Here is an 18,575-nt window from a genome sequence, read left to right on the forward strand (position 1 = left end):
TTAGACTTTAACACACACACACACACGCACACACACACACACACACACACACACACACTTTTAGATAAAATTATAGGGGAATAGAGCATAGAGTGAGAAGCCCACTTGTCCATGTCTGCAATCTTAGGAACACAAATGTTTGGGGAGAAGAAAATGATCCAATTAAAAACACAATGACAGATTACAAGAAAGAACTTTTTATTTCCAGAAAGCTAAGAGATTAGGGCTTCAAAAAACAGTGTAGGCCTTTGGGCAAATAGATACTCATTAGCTGTTAGGTTTTCACTCTTTCCCATCATCATAGTGATGAAGTTTTGGGGTGATAGGGGGTTTGTGGGGGCCGCAGCTGATGGCCAAGAAAGAATTCTTGAAGATGTCTTTGGTGCAAAAGGTGATTTTATTTTTTTTATTTAAAAAATTTTTTTTCAACATTTATTTATTTTTGAGAGACAGAGAGAGACAGAGAGTGAATGGGGGAGGGGCAGAGAGAGAGGGAGACACAATCTGAAGCGGGATCCAGGCTCAGAGCTGTCAGCACAGAGCCTGATGCCGGACTCAAACTCACAAAACGTGAGATCATGATCTGAGCCGAAGTCGGATGCTTAACCAACTGAGCCACCCAGGCTCCCCAAAAGGTGATTTTATTAAAACACAGGGACAGGACCCATGAGCAGGAAGAGCTGCACTGGGGTCTTGGCGGGTAACTCATTGTATACCCTCAGGTAGGGAGGGGGTTAGGGCTAGAGTAGGTCTCTAAGATATTTTGGAAACAAGGTTTCCAGGACCTTGAGGGGCTAGCTGTTGCTAGAGAAATGCCACTTATTGCCGTTTCATAAAACCTCAGTCATGAGACCCTACAGATGTATATCGGAGGGCCATACGCTTGGAGTATGATTGCCAATATATATCTTGCGAGAGCTGAGATAAAGGAAGTAGACTTCAGGATCCTTGAGGTTGGGATAATGTTAAGCTAAGATTCACTTTTGCCCCTAGCAAAGGGTCATCATTGAGGCAGCTGAGCTTCTAGAGCGAGGTCGCTCTGCCAGTTTCAAGGACTTGTCTATCGGTTATAGGCAGTAAGGCAACTTAATTTTTCATTTGCCTTAGTTTCCCACATTACCATGGCAAGTACTTAAACCCCTTTCCTTTGCTCCTGGGTAGCCAGGAGTGTCCAAGGAATATCACACATATTTCACCTGGGGGTGGACGGTGGAGCTGTTAGCCTGTATTTTCCCTCAGCTTGCCCTAAGCTCCCTCATCAATAAGATGTTAAAAAATGTGGCTGAAGTGGCAATCTCTCCCCTTATAGAAGCTTTCACAAAATCGTATCTTATATCGTAGTTCTCCCCAATCCTAAAGGAGGAGTGCTAGAGTATAAGGGATTCAAGGTGACGATAGAGGTCAATTCTTTTTCAAAAGACAAAAACAAAATAAAAAAAAAGCCCAGCAGGGAAGCAAAACAAAGCTTGGTTTACAGGAAAAAATAACAAATTGCAGGGAGAATTCCCGGAGCATATAAGAGCAGGACATGGGCAAGGATAAGGAAGGATCTAGTTTTTAGGAAAGACCAAAATGAACTTCTTTCTTAGGCTAAAGGCTTAATGAGTTTTTCCCAAAGTCTAGAAACTCACACGTTTCCCAGTTGGAAGTCATTAGCATATCACAGGCATGCCCCCTTCCTCTTATGCTAAATTGTGATAACATTTCAGTAGAAGAAGGGGGAACCTGACCTGCCTGTTTTCACTTCTCGCCTCATTAACATATTTGAGGGTTCAGGAAGTAAATTTAAGAAGCACATGGCTTTTTAATTTCCCTTCCTGGATTTCCAACCTTTTCTGGTAGCTTAGGTATACTTTCTTGTAGAAATTGCACTGGAATGTTTACATAAGATGCTTGTGGAGAATACGTCTCAAGCTTTTTACAAAGACCAACTCTCTCTTTGCTAGACTTTCTCTCCAAGACTACATTCTATTTTAGGGGACAGAATTTGATCTGGAGCGAGCTGTATAACCACACAACTGTGGTGTACTGTAATGTTGAAAAGCTATATGTGATGGAGATGTTATCTCTACCTTCTCTGCTTCTGAGAGATAGTTGGTCATGTTAGTGTTAGGCCTGGGTTCTGCTAAGAGCCTCCATGAGTCTGGCTAAGCGAGTTTGATAGAAGTTGAGCTCCACCCCTCCTTTCGTGTTAAGATTTCAGAAGAAAGGGAAAGCTACTCTGTCTGGAAGAACATAGAGGGCCAGGGCTGGGGTACAGCAAACGCTTCTGAGCGAGAAGGTAGGAAGCAAGGGCATGTAGGGAGAGGATGGCAGGAGGTTGTGACGTGGCCCATCCCCACAACCAAATGCAGCTTGAACGAATTCTTTTAAAACTGAGGAAGTGCTTGGAGATGAGGATGATGCCGGTAAGATCCCTGGAGATGGGCAGGAATTACGGGGTAATCATCAGACTTCCGGTAGCTGAGGAGTAAGCTGGGGTTCAGGCCAAGTAAGCCTCCCTCTCCAAGAGGCAAGGGGCTCCATCTGACGCCTCTATTCCATTTATGTGGCATCTTCTCTTTCCCATTCCTCCATGTCCTTTATCCTTTCCATCCTAGTCTTTAAAATGTACGGAAAAAACTCCAGGGCTCTCAAGGTTTGTGAAGAGTAAGTTATTTTGAGAGAAATTCAAAGAGGGCAGAGAATTAAATGAGAAATTTTTGGAAATTTTGAAATAAGAAGATTATATACAGCAGGAGAGAGGGAACTATCTAAAGTGTCCTATGTGTTCTACATGATGCAGTAATCTGCATAGACAATTATAGCAGTTCACCTATGCTAAACCATGTTATTTTCCCTTATGTGTACCATGAATTGATCAAAATACAATAAAAAGAATTATTATTTTACGGGTCATATGTTGGTATCTTAGTAAATCATTTTGAATAGTATAGAACATAATAGCAATAGCTATGATAATAACAGTCTTATCGATATAAAATTATATATTATTTAAATAGTTTTCTTCCTTGCTTATGTTTATTTCCCATAGATACATATTTATGTTTGGTACCTAGGTATATGCCTTGCACCTGTCTTGTATGTATGTATGTATGTATGTATGTATGTATTTTTAAGCTGGCCATTTAAAAAAGTTTATTTATTTATTTTGAGAAAGAGAGAGAGAGAGAGGAAGCAGGGGAGGAGCAGAGAGAGAGAAAATCCCAAGCAGGTTCCGTGCTGACAGCATGGAGTCTGATGTGGGGTTCAAACTCACAAACTGTGAGATCAAGACCTTAACTGAAACCAAGAGTTGGATGCTTAACCAACTGAGCCACCCAGGCACCCCTTAAACTGGCATGAACAGGGGAGAGGGGCAAGGGGAGAGAGAGAGAGAGAGAGAGAGAGAGAAGAGAGAGAGAGAGAGAGAGAGAGAGAGAGAGAGAGAGAGACCCAAATAGGCTCCATGCTTAGTTTGGCTCTTGTGAGCTATTGTTTAAATTATTACTGATCGTATTCAATAAGGAGTCATCTACGGATATAATGAACACAAATCTAAACTTTATTTAGTCAAATAATACCAGCTGCAGGAGCCTTTTGGAGGACATCATTTTGTATGTATGCAGATCAGCAATGACCTTTTAATTACCAAATTCAGTCATTTCTTTTCTGGTTAAACTATCACATTCAACATTGGTGATTAACTTCTTGAAACACTTTTTTCCTTTGAATTTCCAGATTTCATTTTTCTCATGTTCTCTTCTAACTTATCTCATTGTCTTTGTCTATTGCCGTCCTCGCTCCATTTATATGTCCGTACTATGCCAGAACTGGAATTTTGACTTTGTTCTTTTGTCTCTCTACATACTTGGTCTGGACCATGTTACATTCATATGGCTGTAGCAACCATTTTAAGCTGATTATTTTCAAATCCTGATCTGTAGCTACATTGTGGCCCCTGAATTCCAGGTTCATACCTACAGGAGGTCCATGATCAGATGGGCTGCAGGCGTCTTAAGCTCAAGACTTCAATAGTAAATTTGTCACTTCCGTAACTCTCAAGTTCCAGCTCCTTTCAGTACTCTGTTTTGTGTAGTGGTATCATGGTTGACCCATGATTTAGTGGGCTTACTGGCGTGGAGGATTCCATGCCCTCTGATTTCTGGTTGGATCTGACCAATGAGGGGAGAGCAGGAGAGAAAAGGGCAGGAAGAGAGAAAAGGTTGGGTTACCCTGCTACTTCTGTGTCTTGGAATTGCTCTTCTGGCAGTGGCTTCTTCCACGGCTGTACGTCTTGTTGAGAGTGCTCTCTTCCACGCCTCTAGCTCTCATCTGGTTTTTGTTAAAAGCATTTCTTCAAAAGTTCTTTTTTCTTTTAAGAGAGAGAGAGAGAGAAAGTGAGCACAAGTTGGGGAGGGGGAGAGGGAGAGAGAGTATTAAGCTGGCTGTATGCCCAACATGGAGCCTGTCACAGGGCTCGATTCCACAACCAGGAGTTCATGACTCCTTTGGTTTCACTGCATTTATGGGACAATTTAACGTTCCATAGACAGAAGGAAAGCGCTCTGGTATTTCATTCTTAACACTTAAATTGATCCTATACTTGTATAAGGACAATAATCTTATTTAATTGGATATTCTCCACAGAAAACCCTTTATATGTGTTTTAAATTTTAATGACTTCATAACAATGATAAACAGCAGCACAAGGCATGACATTTGATATAATCATAAGGTAGAGTTTGAGCAGTGAGACTAGAGGCGAGGCCAAGGAAAGGGCCAATTCATGTGAGGCCAGGGATGCTCTACTAAAGCCTTGGGCAGTCTTTGGTCAGCGGATGTCGCTGAAGGATTATAAACTAGAGGTAATATCTAGATTCATATCTTGGTCAGTTCACTCAAGCAGGGATGTAGAGGTGAGACCTGTCCACACCAGAGTGGATCTTCTCTCTCACCAAATGAGGCACAAAAGACGTTTACTCACTATCAAATGTTTCTGAGCAAGTTTTTCACGAAGTAGAATGTGGACTGATGTTCCTCTGGGTCCATGTATGGTTCTGGGTCCGCCTGCATCAGAATTACCCAGGGGATGCTTGTTTAAGAAGGTAATTGCTAGACCCTATATCATACTTACTGAATTAACATCCTTGTAGATTGTTAATATTAAAAAAAACGTTTTTAGAGGGAGAGTGAGAACAAGAACAGGGGAGAGGAGCAGAGAAAGAGAGAGAGAGAGAGAAAGAGAGAATCCTAAACAGGCTCCATGCTTAGTGTGGAGCCTAACTTCAGGCTCGATCCCATGACCCTGGGATCATGACCTGAGCCGAAATTGAGTCGGACGGTCAACCGACTGAGACTCCAGGTATCCTAAAGGTAATTTTTTTTCCCTTTTAGTGAAAGAGTGAGGATAAAGTCAACCATTTTCTAACCAAATGTATATTTAATATTAGTACCTAGTGAGCTAAACTTTGTGAAGATTCAGAGACTAATTTTTTAAAAATGCATTTGGATTTCAGGATGCTCACTGTGTACTGGGAGAAACAAATGTGTATGTATAAGTATAATGTGGAAGAAATAAAAATTAAATCTCCTAAGAGATACAAATAAAAAGAATCTGGTAGTTGAGGTGTGGAATTTCTCAAGATTTTGCTGTTATCTTGAAGTGCTCAATTCAAATACATTTGTCCAAATAAAAAAAACCTCACCAAAAGGAAACATTTCCTCTTTCTGTTGCTTCAGGGCTAGCTAAAATCTTCCTCCCATTGTGTGTCCTTGGGTATCTAAGTATCTCCTGTAGTTTCTTTTAAATTTGCCCCATGACTATATGTGGTCTCTTCATTAATTCTCCCCAAATTCCCTCTGAGTTTGCTTTCTGTTTTCTACCAGACCTTAACTGATCAGTGGTCTCGGAGTCTTTCACATGGAAAACTGAGCCGGTCCCTCCAGCATCTGCAAACTCTTCTGACTTCAATAGAAATTTGCTGTTCCAGTCCTAACCCCCTTGGAGTGCAACTGTGACTCGAGTCCCTTGAGAGTATCCTGGCTTGAGTCTCCCACTTCCAATAAGGTATTCAGGCAGTTTAAAATGTATAAACCTTTAACTCTGAAGGGAGCCGAGAATTTGCAGCCGTATCTCTGCAAGGACCTCCCTCCACCACCACCCCCAGCCCCCCACAGCTGCCTATCACTTTTCTTTCTCTTGCTCCTTCATTTTCTCTTCATACATTCCACAAGAGCAGAAACTGGTTCCTCCTTGTTGCCACCTCTATTTCCAGAACCAAATCAAGGGCTCACTACATTGTAGGCTCTTGATATTTGGTAGATGGATGAATGAACGCATAGCTAAACAAAAAAATCTCTGACGACCGTGTGGGTCTCAGGTTTCTGTTGGTGTGGTAAATTGTTTGCAAGGATGGCTCCAAAGCTTCCCTTATGTCTGGGGGCCTTCCCCCTTGCCAGGTGACTGTGCCAGTCCGCCTACCACAAGGTGGTATCTATTCCCCACCCGCCTCCATGTACCCGGGCTACCTCCTGACTTGCTTTGGCCAATAGAGCTTGGTGGAAGTGACGGTGTGTGACTGCTGCAGGAGGCTGTCAGGGGCCTTGCTGTGTTGCTCTGAGGCACAGTGTAAGGGAGCAAGTCTAGCCAACCAGAGGACGAGGGGCCATGAGGAAGAGGACAAAGGAAACCCAGCTGACCCGTGGCACTTCCTGCCAGACCTGTGAGTGAAGCCATATACTGTCGGCCCCCCCAGCCGTTCTAGACGAATGGGATTGCTTGAGTGAGTCCAGGTAGAGGCCGACAGGAACCACCCGCCAGCATGCAGAATCACAGGAAATAATAAATTGTTGCTTTTTCAGGCACAGGACTTAAAAGATGACATGACTTTAAAAATAAACACGTCAGTGTCATTCCCTTTGAGGAACTTATAATCCACTGGGAAAGATGTGTCACGTATACTAATAATTTCTGGCTCTTGTTTGAGTAGATTATGGATACAATTGTAGACTCTTCCTCCTGGAGTTGTGAATAATTCTTGGCAGCTGGGAAAAGGACCTCTCACAAAAATCAAATGAAGACAGAGCGACTTTGAAAAAACTCACATTTGGCCTAATACATGTGAAATATTGGAAATGGGGAGACACACATGCATAAAGCTGGGGAATTGGAGCCATTTATTTTATGCATTATTTGGGAAGGAGGTATGAATTTAGTATTGTCCTAACCATCTCAGCTTTTCTCTGTGGGAGCATGCGGGAAGAATATATTTACACTGGGTTCTATACAGATATTACATATATTTTACATACAAGCTCTGACAGACTCAATTCAGACCGAAGAGTAATCTTTCAGATACTTTTTACTGCGTTTATATTATAAATTCCATTTGGTGGGCGAATATCACTGTAAGCCTCGGCATTCATATGCTAATGTTATAAGTTGGAGTTGTCAAGAGAATTATGCGCAGGCTTGAGTACATGTGTGTGTGAGTGAGTGATATTTGTGTTTGCCAAAGCAGCATGTGCTCCTGAAGGGAGAGTGTGTCTTATCTTACTAGCTGTCTGGTCTCAGTTTCTCTCTCTAATGTGCCAGGAAGAAAATGTCTTTATCACTGAATATTTTGGTGATGCACAGATTCCAGGATGCCCTCCAGTGGTATGAGACATCTGTGTGTGTGTGTATGTGTGCACGCATATATGTGTGTGTGTGTGTGTGTGTGTGTACATACATTTGTTAGGATGGGGGATTAGAATACTTTTGGCGACTGTGTTCTTATTTCATGGGATACCTTTTAACCTTCTCTCAGAATTTTGAAGTCCTTTGGTTTCACTGCATTTATGAGACAGTTTAACAGTCCGTAGACAAAAGGAAAGTGCTCTGGTATTTAATTTTTAACACTTAAATTGATCCTATACTTGTATAAGGACAATAATCTTATTTAATTGGATATTCTCCACAGAAAACCCTTTATATGTGTTTTAAATTTTAATGACTTCATAACAGTGATAAACAGCAGCACAAGGCATGACATTTGATATAATCATAAGGTAGAGTTTGAGCAGTGAGACTAGAGGCGAGGCCAGGGAAAGGGCCAATTCATGTGAGGCCAGGGATGCTCTACTAAAGCCTTGGGCAGTCTTTGGTCAGCGGATGTCGCTGAAGGATTATAAACTAGAGGTAATATCCAGATTCATATCTTGGACGGTTCACTCAAGCAGGGATGTAGAGGCGAGACCTGTCCACACCAGAGTGGATCTTCTCTCTCACCAAATGAGGCACAGAGGACGTTTACCCACTATCAAATGTTTCTTAGCAAGTTTTTCACGAAGTAGAATGTGGACTGATGTTCCTCTGGGTCCATGTATGGTTCTGGGTCCGCCTGCATCAGAATTACCCAGGGGATGCTTGTTTAAGAAGGTAATCGCTAGACCCTATATCATACTTACTGAATTAACATCCTTGTAGATTGTTAATATTTTTAAAAAGTTTTTTAGAGGGAGAGAGAAAACGTGAGTGGGACAGAGGGGAAGAGAAAGAAAGAGAGAGAATCCTAAACAGGTTCCATGCTTAGTGTGGAGCCTGACGTTGGGTTCGATCCTACGACCCTGGGATCATGACCTAGGCTGAAATCAAGAGTTGGATACTCAACTAACTGAGCCACCCAGGTGCCCCAATTGTTAATATTATAGCCTGACTTTGTTCAAACTTCTCCCTTTATCCAGAACATTTTCCCTTTCTCCTTCTCCATCTTAGTCATTTTTTCAAAATCCAGCTAAATCATCGCTTCGATTCCAAGTCAGGTTGGAACTGATCACTCTCTCCACTGTGCTTCTACTGTTCCCTTTAATCATTTCTACACAGAATGTGGCGGCACATTAATGCATTCTTTGTTCACATTTGTATTCTTCCCACTAGATCTTTAGAGAACAGTGATTATGACCTATGTGTGTTTGTTTTCCTGCTGCCTACCACAGGAGTTTAGGGACTTCATAAACATTTTTGGATATATATACGAATAAATGAAAATTTCTTGAGTGTGTCCACATTTCTAATTTTTCTATGGCCACTTGTGTTCCGTTTAAGTGTTTATTGCATGCTTGTTTTGTGCCTAAGTCTGTGCTTACTATTAGGAGGTCATAGGTTTCTGATTGGGCAATGGGGCAATATAACACAAACTCATGTGTTGTGGTTCATGCTGTGATGCTATGGACAGCTCCTATGTGACAAGATCAACACTGGTTAGTATCTTAGACACCTAGGTGAAAAATCTGGGATTTGAAATAGACCTTGAGGGTCCAATACAGTTTAGAAAGGTGAGGAGGGACTATGTCATTCACAGTCAATGTTTAAGTAAGTATGTTTATGGAAGAGGCCAAGTTCACAGTGAGAATGGAGGGTGAACAAAAAAAAAAGATGAGTGAATTGAAAAGAGTGGCTTTCTATAAGTATGGAAGAATACATAGATAATTTTTGGAGGAAAATAAATGAGACCCTTGGCAACATCTAAGAAAATAATTTTGTCATACAAAATGGAAAAAATAGGGTGTAAGCAGTGGGAACTACAAAAAACAAACGAAAATATTCAAATTCATGAGTTTGTCTAAATGGTCTGAGAGCATCTTGTCTAAAGAAGGAAGCTATGTATGATGTGACATGTGTGCACGATGAGTAAGACCACTCTGCCCATTTTAACTTTTCCCGTGCTTCATCATGATTTAAAAATGAATCTGGTACCCACCATTTTCCCTACACTGGACACATGGGGACTGTCCTTTGGGTTGAACCAGGGCTTCCAATCCCAGGAGTTTCTCCAGAAGAACAACTCTGTGAGGAAGCATGTCTTCAGGATGGGGAGCTGGTGGAGTCTATCTTACAATGTGAAGGGTCTCACTGGTGACACCAGAAACTATTCAAAGGGAGAGAGAATGATGCCTACCCTAGGTCCCAATCACAAACTATCAGGCATGGTAGACTCTTGTTCCACCTCAGTTTCCTGACCAATATGCTACTTTTATTATTTGTATCTAGATTTCTCTGTCTGTGAGTAGCATTCTGTGTGGCCTTGGCTGATGAAACCTTTGACACCAAGAATGAGGTATATGATTTTTTCCTTGGTAGGCTCACTGTAGCTTTGGTCTCTCCAGGCTTGGAGATAGAGCCACCCTATATGTGAAGAAGTCTGGGACTTTCTGCTTTAGGACTTCTGAAGAAGAAACATGAAGTCAACACATAGCGAGGGGCCAGACGGATTGTGTCGGAAACAAACACTGAGGCGGGTGTGCTTGGCTAGCCAATGCATAAAATTCAGAGGAAGTTCAAGTGTGCATAACTAAGATATCACAAACAAACATGACATATATGAGCTTTGAGAAAGAAGCATTGTACAAACAGCGTTTATGGTTTGTGAATTATGGGGCTAGATAAATGTGAGCTAAATCGTCAGGACAACTTGGGAGATTTCTGCCTCATGAGAGTTCCCAAAGATTCATTTATATTTCATTTCTCTGTGATGTATGGCTCCATAAATTTTGGGCAAAGCAGAGGGAGAAAGACTTGTACCTGCAGTCTAGAAGTTCCTGCCCACCTTGAAGGGTGCTGATTCTGCCAGTTACAGCTTGGAAGCTCTCATATGTTTTTGGAAGAGGAAGGTGATTCTTACGGAGTGGCCACCCGCAGATTTGGGAGAATGGGGGTTCACCTGACACCGCACCTTTTACAGTGGGGACCTCTTCAGATGACCTTGGATAATATTCATTCTTCTCTAAAACTGGGATTTGGCTGACAAACTACATGAGTTACGGCATCTTTTTATTTGTGTGAAGTAGAGACTGGAAATTTATGGAACAGGAAGTGATAAATCAAAGAGATGGGAATGAATAAGAAATGGCTCCCTTAAACTTTTGTATTTGTTGATGCACCAGCAAAAAATAAACAGCCTGGAAAAGTGAAGACAGTAAAATACTTTTGAGTTCCTTCTAGAAATGCATGATATAAATGTGATGCATTATATTCATTTATGCTCCTAGAAGGCACAGTTTTTTTTTTTTTTTTTTTTTTTTGGAGTGCTCAAAAGAAAGGATGATTTGATACATGGAGGAAAAGTGCTAAAAGAAACTTTTAAAACATTTGCCACTGGAACATCATTTCAAACCTGTCAGAAATGTGAGCAGGAAATAGAAAACTTCTGCCTTGACAATGTTTTGGGGAAAATGGGCCAACTAAACATCATTTGAAGGCAGTAAGGAGGAAAATGCTCAGAAACACAATTTTATTTCCTTTTACAAATTCTTCCTCCAGAGTTTTTAGTCACTCACAAAACAGATGTCATTTTTGAAAATGCAGAATTGCAAAACACAAAAAAATCAGCCTTCTTCAAGAATCCTGTTGTGCTTTCTTCTTATTTGCTGGTAGAAAACATGTGTGTCTTGAATTCCAATTATCTTTTCAGTTCAGTATTTTCTTCAGAGAACAAAAACTTTCTGGTACAGCTGCAGAAGCACAAACAAAACGGTATCACAGAAGAGCAACTAGCACCTTGGAACCAGCTGTTTATGCTATTTTGTCATCTTCTTTTTAACCCTCCGAGTCCTGGACAAGAGTGGGGAATATTCTGGAATAGGATCAGCTCTGCGTGTGTGTGCGTGTGCGCGCGTGCATGTGTTTAATGCTTTCTCAGCTTGCACTGGAGGGCTGTATGAAGACAGACAGGCCTGTATCCTAGTCTCAGCATTGCCATGCATTAATCTTGTGACTTTAGGAAATTTATTTAGCTTTTCCAAGCTTCGTTTTCTCATCTACGGAATATTTACCTCATAATGTTGCTGTGAGAATTAAGTAAGACAGTGCCTATGAAAATACCCAGCGCGTCACATGGCACATAATAGGTGCTTGATAGATGGTAGTTATCATGAGACTGCGACCTATTGGAGGTCAGTCTTGTGTGCTATCCAGGTGATAGTTGCTCTGCAGCATTGCATAAATATCTGAGCGCCTACTGTGTGTAGTCGCTTTCACCCGTGCTGTGGTAATTCTTCCAGAAACCTGTATAATTGTGTCATTGTTGCTATTTTCTAGATAGGAGACGAACATGCAGAAAGGCTCAGGAGATTGCTGAAGTTCCAGGCAATTAGTGGTATGCTGGGGCTCAAATTCAAATTTGAAGTCAAGCATGCTTTCCGGAGAGACTTCCTAAAACAAGACAGAATGAAACAAAACCGGAACAACTACACAAAACTAAACCAATAGGGGTGAGGATATGTTGGCGTATCACAGTACGTGTTCAGTGGAAAAGTCAGTCTGCAAAAGCAGGGGAAGGCAGGGGGCCTCTGGGGCTCTGATTCAATCTAGAAGCCTCAGAGGTGCGAGTGTTCAAATGGGAGATTTACTATGATCTGGGGGTATGGAGCCGGAGGCTGCTTCCAATTGAAATTATAATTTCATCTTTCCAATCCACAGAAAGTGCATTAGCTATAATTTATGTTACCTTGAGCCACGATCATCCACACCTTTGGTGTTTTGCAGGCTCCCACTGACTTTCAGAAAAGGAAATTTAAAGGCATCTACATGGCATGGGCTGCACCTTTACTGACACATGGCCAGCAACTACAAACTTTTCTAAGAAAAGCAACTTTCATATAAAAGGCTTGGTTCCATACCCTGTAGCTTCATGGAGGCTAAGTAAAAGAGTGTTTTTTTTTTTTTTTAATGAAGTGAAAAGTAAGATATTGTGGTTTCTTCAGTGTGAATGGAATTGATTCAAAAGACATCCTTTTATTTCACAAGCTCCTTTGAAATGAAATCAAAGGGGACGAAGGGGCAAAGGAAAAACAACCTATCCATCTCCCCAGAGAAGGAAGGTTTTCCTATTAGAGTGTGAATCCAGGGGCAAGGACAACATGCTATTTCTCTTACTGTCTAGCTTCTCACTAGGCATTTCTTTTTCATAAAGTCAGGGCAGCTTAATCGGAAATTAAAATCCCCGATACCTTCCACATGAAGGTTGGAGGTGGATGTTCAGATCCTTGGAGTTGTCCTGGGATGTGGCTGCCAGGACTGAATCTCTGATGGATGCAGTGACTTTGAGGAAGAGGAGGCTGGGCTGCCTGGGGACAGTGCCCGCCAGCATGACTCATGAGGAAGGACAGGGTCAAATCAAAGGTGACTGGCTGGAAAGACCTTTGGGATGGAAATCACAGTCTTTTGTTTGAAGGCATCTTGTTGCTGGGTTACACAGGACTTCTAGATGTTGCCTGTGTCTTTTCTTTTTTTTTTTTTAATGTTTATTTACTTTTGAGAGAGACAGAGACAGAATGCGAGTGGGTTAGGGGCAGAGAGAGAGGGAGACACAGAATCCGAAGCAGTCTCCAGGCTCCGAGCTGTCAGCACAGAGCCCGACGCGGGGCTCGAACTCATGAGTTGCGAGATCGTGACCTGAGCCGAAGTCGGATGCTCAACAGACTGGGCCACCCAGGCGCCCCTGCCTGTCTTTCCTCCCCAACGAAAACCCCAAATGACCTTGCAGTAGGCTTTCCATTTTGCTCCACGTGGAATGTTCAAGACGGCTTGCTTTTTGCTTCTGGTGGTTTTGGAGGGAAGCAGATAGCTTAATTTCTTTAAAGTCTGTATGTCTATTTGCTTGATGCCCTTTAAGTCAATCCATGTTTTCCTGGAGTAATTAATGGTGGGGAGCGAAACTGGCAGGTTTCAAATCCCACTCCTCGCCGACCTTTTGGAATATTTTTTAGATTTTAATTGGTGTTGGGAAAAGGAGACCCTCTGCAAATTTTACCAGTGATCTGCTACCCTTAATATGATTGGGCAAAGGGATGGAGATGGGGTCTTGATAGCATGACTTGGAACTGATGGTGGAATTGCTATCACAAGTGGGTTGGAAAATGAAGGGGTTCTTACTCTTCCTTTACACTATGTTGACATAAAGACACCACTCCTCAATGTCAAGGCTACCCTTTATTCTGGAGTTGTTTTGCCCAACCTCTTGGATGATGAATTTTTGCCAAGATGAACCATGAAAACCATTCTCGAAGATTAGGGAAATATGAATAATAACTCATATCTCCATTAGGGTGACTGACTCACCCTAATGAGTTTTGCTTGAGGCTGAGGGGTTTTTTCGTAGGATATGAGATTTTCCATTTTAAAACTACAATAATCCCAGACAAATATCATCCTATCACAGGAGGACAGCGGAGCGTAGAGTGTTGAACTGAGAATCAGAAACCCTGATATGAAGATTGGGCTATTGAACTGACCAGCTGTGTGGCCTCGAATAACCTTTCTGAATGGCAGTTTCTTCAGCAGCAAAACGAAAGCTCTGGCTGTATGGTCCACGGGGTTCCTTCCTGCTTCAACAGCCCATGATTTCAAGACTGTTTGCAGTGTCTGGAATGGAAGCAAAATAAGAAAGAGTTCGTGGAATGTCTTTAAAAGGTGGTACTGCAGCCGGGATAGGGACTGCCCAGCCTAGAAATCTGGAAAGACCTCCATCTCTGTTGCAAGCAGCCTGTGCTCATGCATACCTTCCTGCAGTCTCCTGGAGTTCCAAGCGAGGACGCTCAGCCTCCTGTACCCTGTGCAGCCTGCCCCGTTCACCGGAACTCTCCTCTGCACTCTCCTTCCTCCCACTGCCGCGACCTTGGTTCAGCCGGCCATCACCCCTTGCTTACACCCAGGTCGCTGCCACTCTCATGTTTCTTGAAATAATGCAACTACATTATTTATGTATTTTATGGTTTAAACTCTTCTTTCATTTTCATTGCATTAGCTTTTCTCCACAACTCCCAAATTAATTTGACCTATTGAGGCTTTACCATGCCTGACCATAAATCAAAAATTATAGTTACACGCTGAATTTGGGAAAATATTCTCATGGTGGTAGGAAAATTAGCATACTTCTTGATCACAGTCTTATTTATACTTCTTTCGTCAGCCCTAATTTGTTAGTTTAAAATAACCCCTCTGCCATTATTGGAAACACACATACTGTGTTGAAGTCCTACGTGTTTAAAAACCTTTAATTTGAACTTACACTTTTTCTATTTTAAGGTGGCTTATACAAATAACTAATACAAAACAGGACCATTAAGAATAAAATTAAAAGACACCATCTAAAACAACAGATCAGAGAGATGTCACTTGACACTTAAAACAATATTGTAATTATTAATAACAGCTAATAATAAGAGTTAGCTGTAACGGAGTGCTTACTGTGGCCAGCAGTGGCACTTTCCATGAATCATGTCTTTGTTTCCTAACAGTTAGGGAACACAGAGAAACACTTGAGGCACATAACTCTGTTGTCTGATGAAAGAAAATATATACCTTGATGGGTAGAAAGCAACACTTTCCTGAGCTAAATCAAAGGGACGGTTTGTTATGTTGTACTTTTCTGAAGCACTGTGATAACATGCAGAAAACTTTTTTCAGTCACGATTTTGCAAAAGCCACAAACGCTTTTCAAAAGAATGCTTCTTGTTTTGACCTGTAAAAGCTTAAGTGGTAACATAAAATTGTAACTTCGCAGAATACTGAATTCATCATGAAGGGCTGAGTAATTTTTTAAAAAAATAATCGGTATTAATATAGGGATAGACTTTAGGGAACGTCGTGTGGAGAACTGGCATGCCCATTTAAACATTCTCTTTAATACCAGACGTCTTGAGTAAGCCATCTAACTTACAGTTAGATCATGATCTGTTTCTTTAAATGTAGAGCAGGTGTTCTGTGCTTCTGTGGTTAACCCAGGGCCATATATTTTATGTACTAAATGTGTAGGCAGCCAAGTAGATATTCTCATTTGGTTAAAAACCCAATTCTTATTTTCTCCGAGGCAGAAGGCCTACCCACCTGAATACGGGCAGGGACTCCAGGGCCACATGCAGTAAAGATAGTGGTTTGGTCAAAGAAGAGCTTTAAATCTTCTCAAGCTCTTGCACCACCAGTTGGCAGAGATCCTAGAGTTCTGCACCATATAGCATGAAGGAATTCATTTTAGCATGAAACGATTTTAAAGGCATTTGTTACCAACAGACCATCTTGTCTGAGAAGGAACTACGTCTTGATGAACTAGACAGAATGAAATTAATTGTAAAAGACGTTTCCTTATAGTTGAAAGAATTGATGCATTGTGTGGAGTTACTTAAAATTGGTGCAGTTAATTGAAATGTAATTAATGTTGGGAAATGCCTTTCAATTCAGTGAGTTTGCTTTTATGCTTGATGCTTGATAGTGAGGTGCATTTCCTGAAAGTAGCTAGGAAGTGAATTGATTTTGTATGATAATTAAAACATACCACCAGAATTTTTTTAAAAGAAGTACAGTCTCCTGTGTGTGTGGCAGGGGAGAGGTATGCCATATATTGGGTGTATCTGTTAGCTATAGCAAGGTGTTTGGTGTAAATCAGTAAGACAAGGAGGGAATTAGGACATAACCATGGTTAACATCATGTACATTGACATTTACATGTACTGTAAAAATATTTTTGTTTATTCTGACTTTCACTTTAAGATCAAGATTATAATAGAGTCTAATATCATGACTACCCTAGATTTGGTACCCATTGGCATTATTGTTCACAATATATAATAATTAATATTAGGATAAATATAATATCCTAATATTATAGGATATATAATATCCTAATATTATAGGATATATAATATATAATATATTATAATATAAATATATTATATAATATATATTTTATTTATATATATAAATTTATACATATTATATATTATATATCCTATTATATGTATATTATATTATGTATAATATAATATATATAATATATATAATTATAATGTATAATATGTTATATATTATATGTAATATATATTATAATATAAATATATATAAAATATAAATATATAAATATCCTAATATAAATTATTAGGATAATTTACTGTTATCCTCATTTTACAGGTGGGAAACTGAAGAACGGAGATATTAACACAGTTGGTAACTGAAGAATCCTGGATTCAAACCAGGGCAGTCTGACTTCCGAATCTCTGCTCATAACCACTAGATAATATTGCTGTAGTCATAGATTGGTGAATTTCATAAATGGTCTTAAATTGCTTTGATCTGATATTTCATGGAGATAAAACACTCTATAAAATTGATCACAGTAAGAAAATTATGGCTAACGTTCTCTTATTCCTCATAAAGTCATTCCGTTTGGAGACAAAAATGTGGTCCTAAAGTTTGTTTAGAATTAATCTGTCATGTTATTTGAAAAGAGTGTCTGGTAGCCCAATAAGCCTATTGTATGGAACAGATAAAGCATTTTTCTTTTGGGAGACAAGGCAAACTCGATTTCATACTTTTCCTAAGGGGATTGTGCCCACAGAGCTAATTAGGGTACATAATTTTTAAAAATTGGGTTTACTTGAGATAAATTCTTAAGAGATTCCTTGATAAGAGACCTTCTCCTGGGGTCATCTTTTCTAATAGTGAGTGATTGACCAGATATTTTAGAGTAGATGGAGTTCCAGGCTCCCAGCTGGGCCAGTTCCTGGAACCTACGAAACTGAGAGACCATGTTGGCTGAGTGAAGTGACTTGCCCCGTCATCGACAGAGACAGGCATTTCCACGCTCTTTTCACAAAAGTCACGCAATGTCTCAGAACCTGCACTTAATTGCTCCTTACAGCTGAGCCCAAAACCTCCCACTGGGGTCTATTGTAATTATTGCACTCCAGGATGCAATTTTTTTTTTAACTGAAAGAATTTATTGGTTAAAGGATCTTTTGGCTATACCAAATAAAATCTACATTGGTTAGGTTTTAGACAATCAATATTTATGAAGCCAAGACATACACTGGCAAATTCTCTTTTCCCACTTTCCAAGTAATGGTATAATAAAGCTGATTTAAGCCTATCTATGATCAAGATTATATAGAGAGAAGAAATTTCTCCCCAAAGACAGGATGAGTTAAGTACTATCAAATCAAGTAGAGTAGATTAATTAAAGAGTTGGAAAATTCTCACTTGACTCAGCCTTCATATTTTTGTAATAAATAATAAGATAATTTAAAATGAAAATTATTAGAAATGTATTATGCCGTCAATAATTTCATTATCAAAAGCATATTCTGTCTATGTGCCTTCAACTCCCAGATGATTAAACATGTTTGCAAGTTGCTGGAGGCAGGTAAAGGCATTCTGATAGTCCAAGGTGGTCCGGTTCGAGTGATATTTTTCAAACCGAAAGAAAAGTTGTCTCAAGTGTTGGTAACCAGAGACTATGGTATGGTACCATAAGGAAGTTGGACCCTTCTTTCCATTTTTTCTTGGAATGAAATTCACTCATTATTATTTCAACAATATATATTTGAGTCCCTACTGTATGTGCTAGGCACTTCATATAAGACCGTCTGTTTCAAAAGTGCCATGAGTAGAAGCAATTAATAGATAATAATGGTAAGATAACTAAAAATGTAAATTATTAGATCATCTTTCTGACATCAATAATTGATTTACATAATGCACTTTATTTCCTGTCTGTCTTCAGTCATAAAGAGAATAAAACATATCTGGCTACTTGGTTGTTTTTTTTTTTTTAAATAATTCT

At 40.2% G+C, this 18,575-nt stretch overlaps 1 long non-coding RNA gene across 1 annotated transcript in view; it reads left to right on the top strand.

Annotated features, from left to right (window-relative positions):
- Positions 1-18,535, top strand: part of LOC132664126 (uncharacterized) — a 41,422-nt gene extending 22,887 nt beyond the window's left edge. The window contains exons 6-7 of the long non-coding RNA XR_013553456.2: positions 10,129-10,256; positions 16,925-18,535. This is a non-coding gene — a long non-coding RNA (uncharacterized LOC132664126). The remainder of the gene's footprint in view (positions 1-10,128; positions 10,257-16,924) is intronic.
- Positions 18,536-18,575: the final 40 nt, after the last annotated feature.

The sequence above is a fragment of the Panthera onca genome, chromosome F2 (assembly GCF_046562875.1).
Source record: "Panthera onca isolate mPanOnc1 chromosome F2, mPanOnc1 haplotype 2, whole genome shotgun sequence".
In the NCBI taxonomy this organism is placed as follows: domain Eukaryota; kingdom Metazoa; phylum Chordata; class Mammalia; order Carnivora; family Felidae; genus Panthera; species Panthera onca.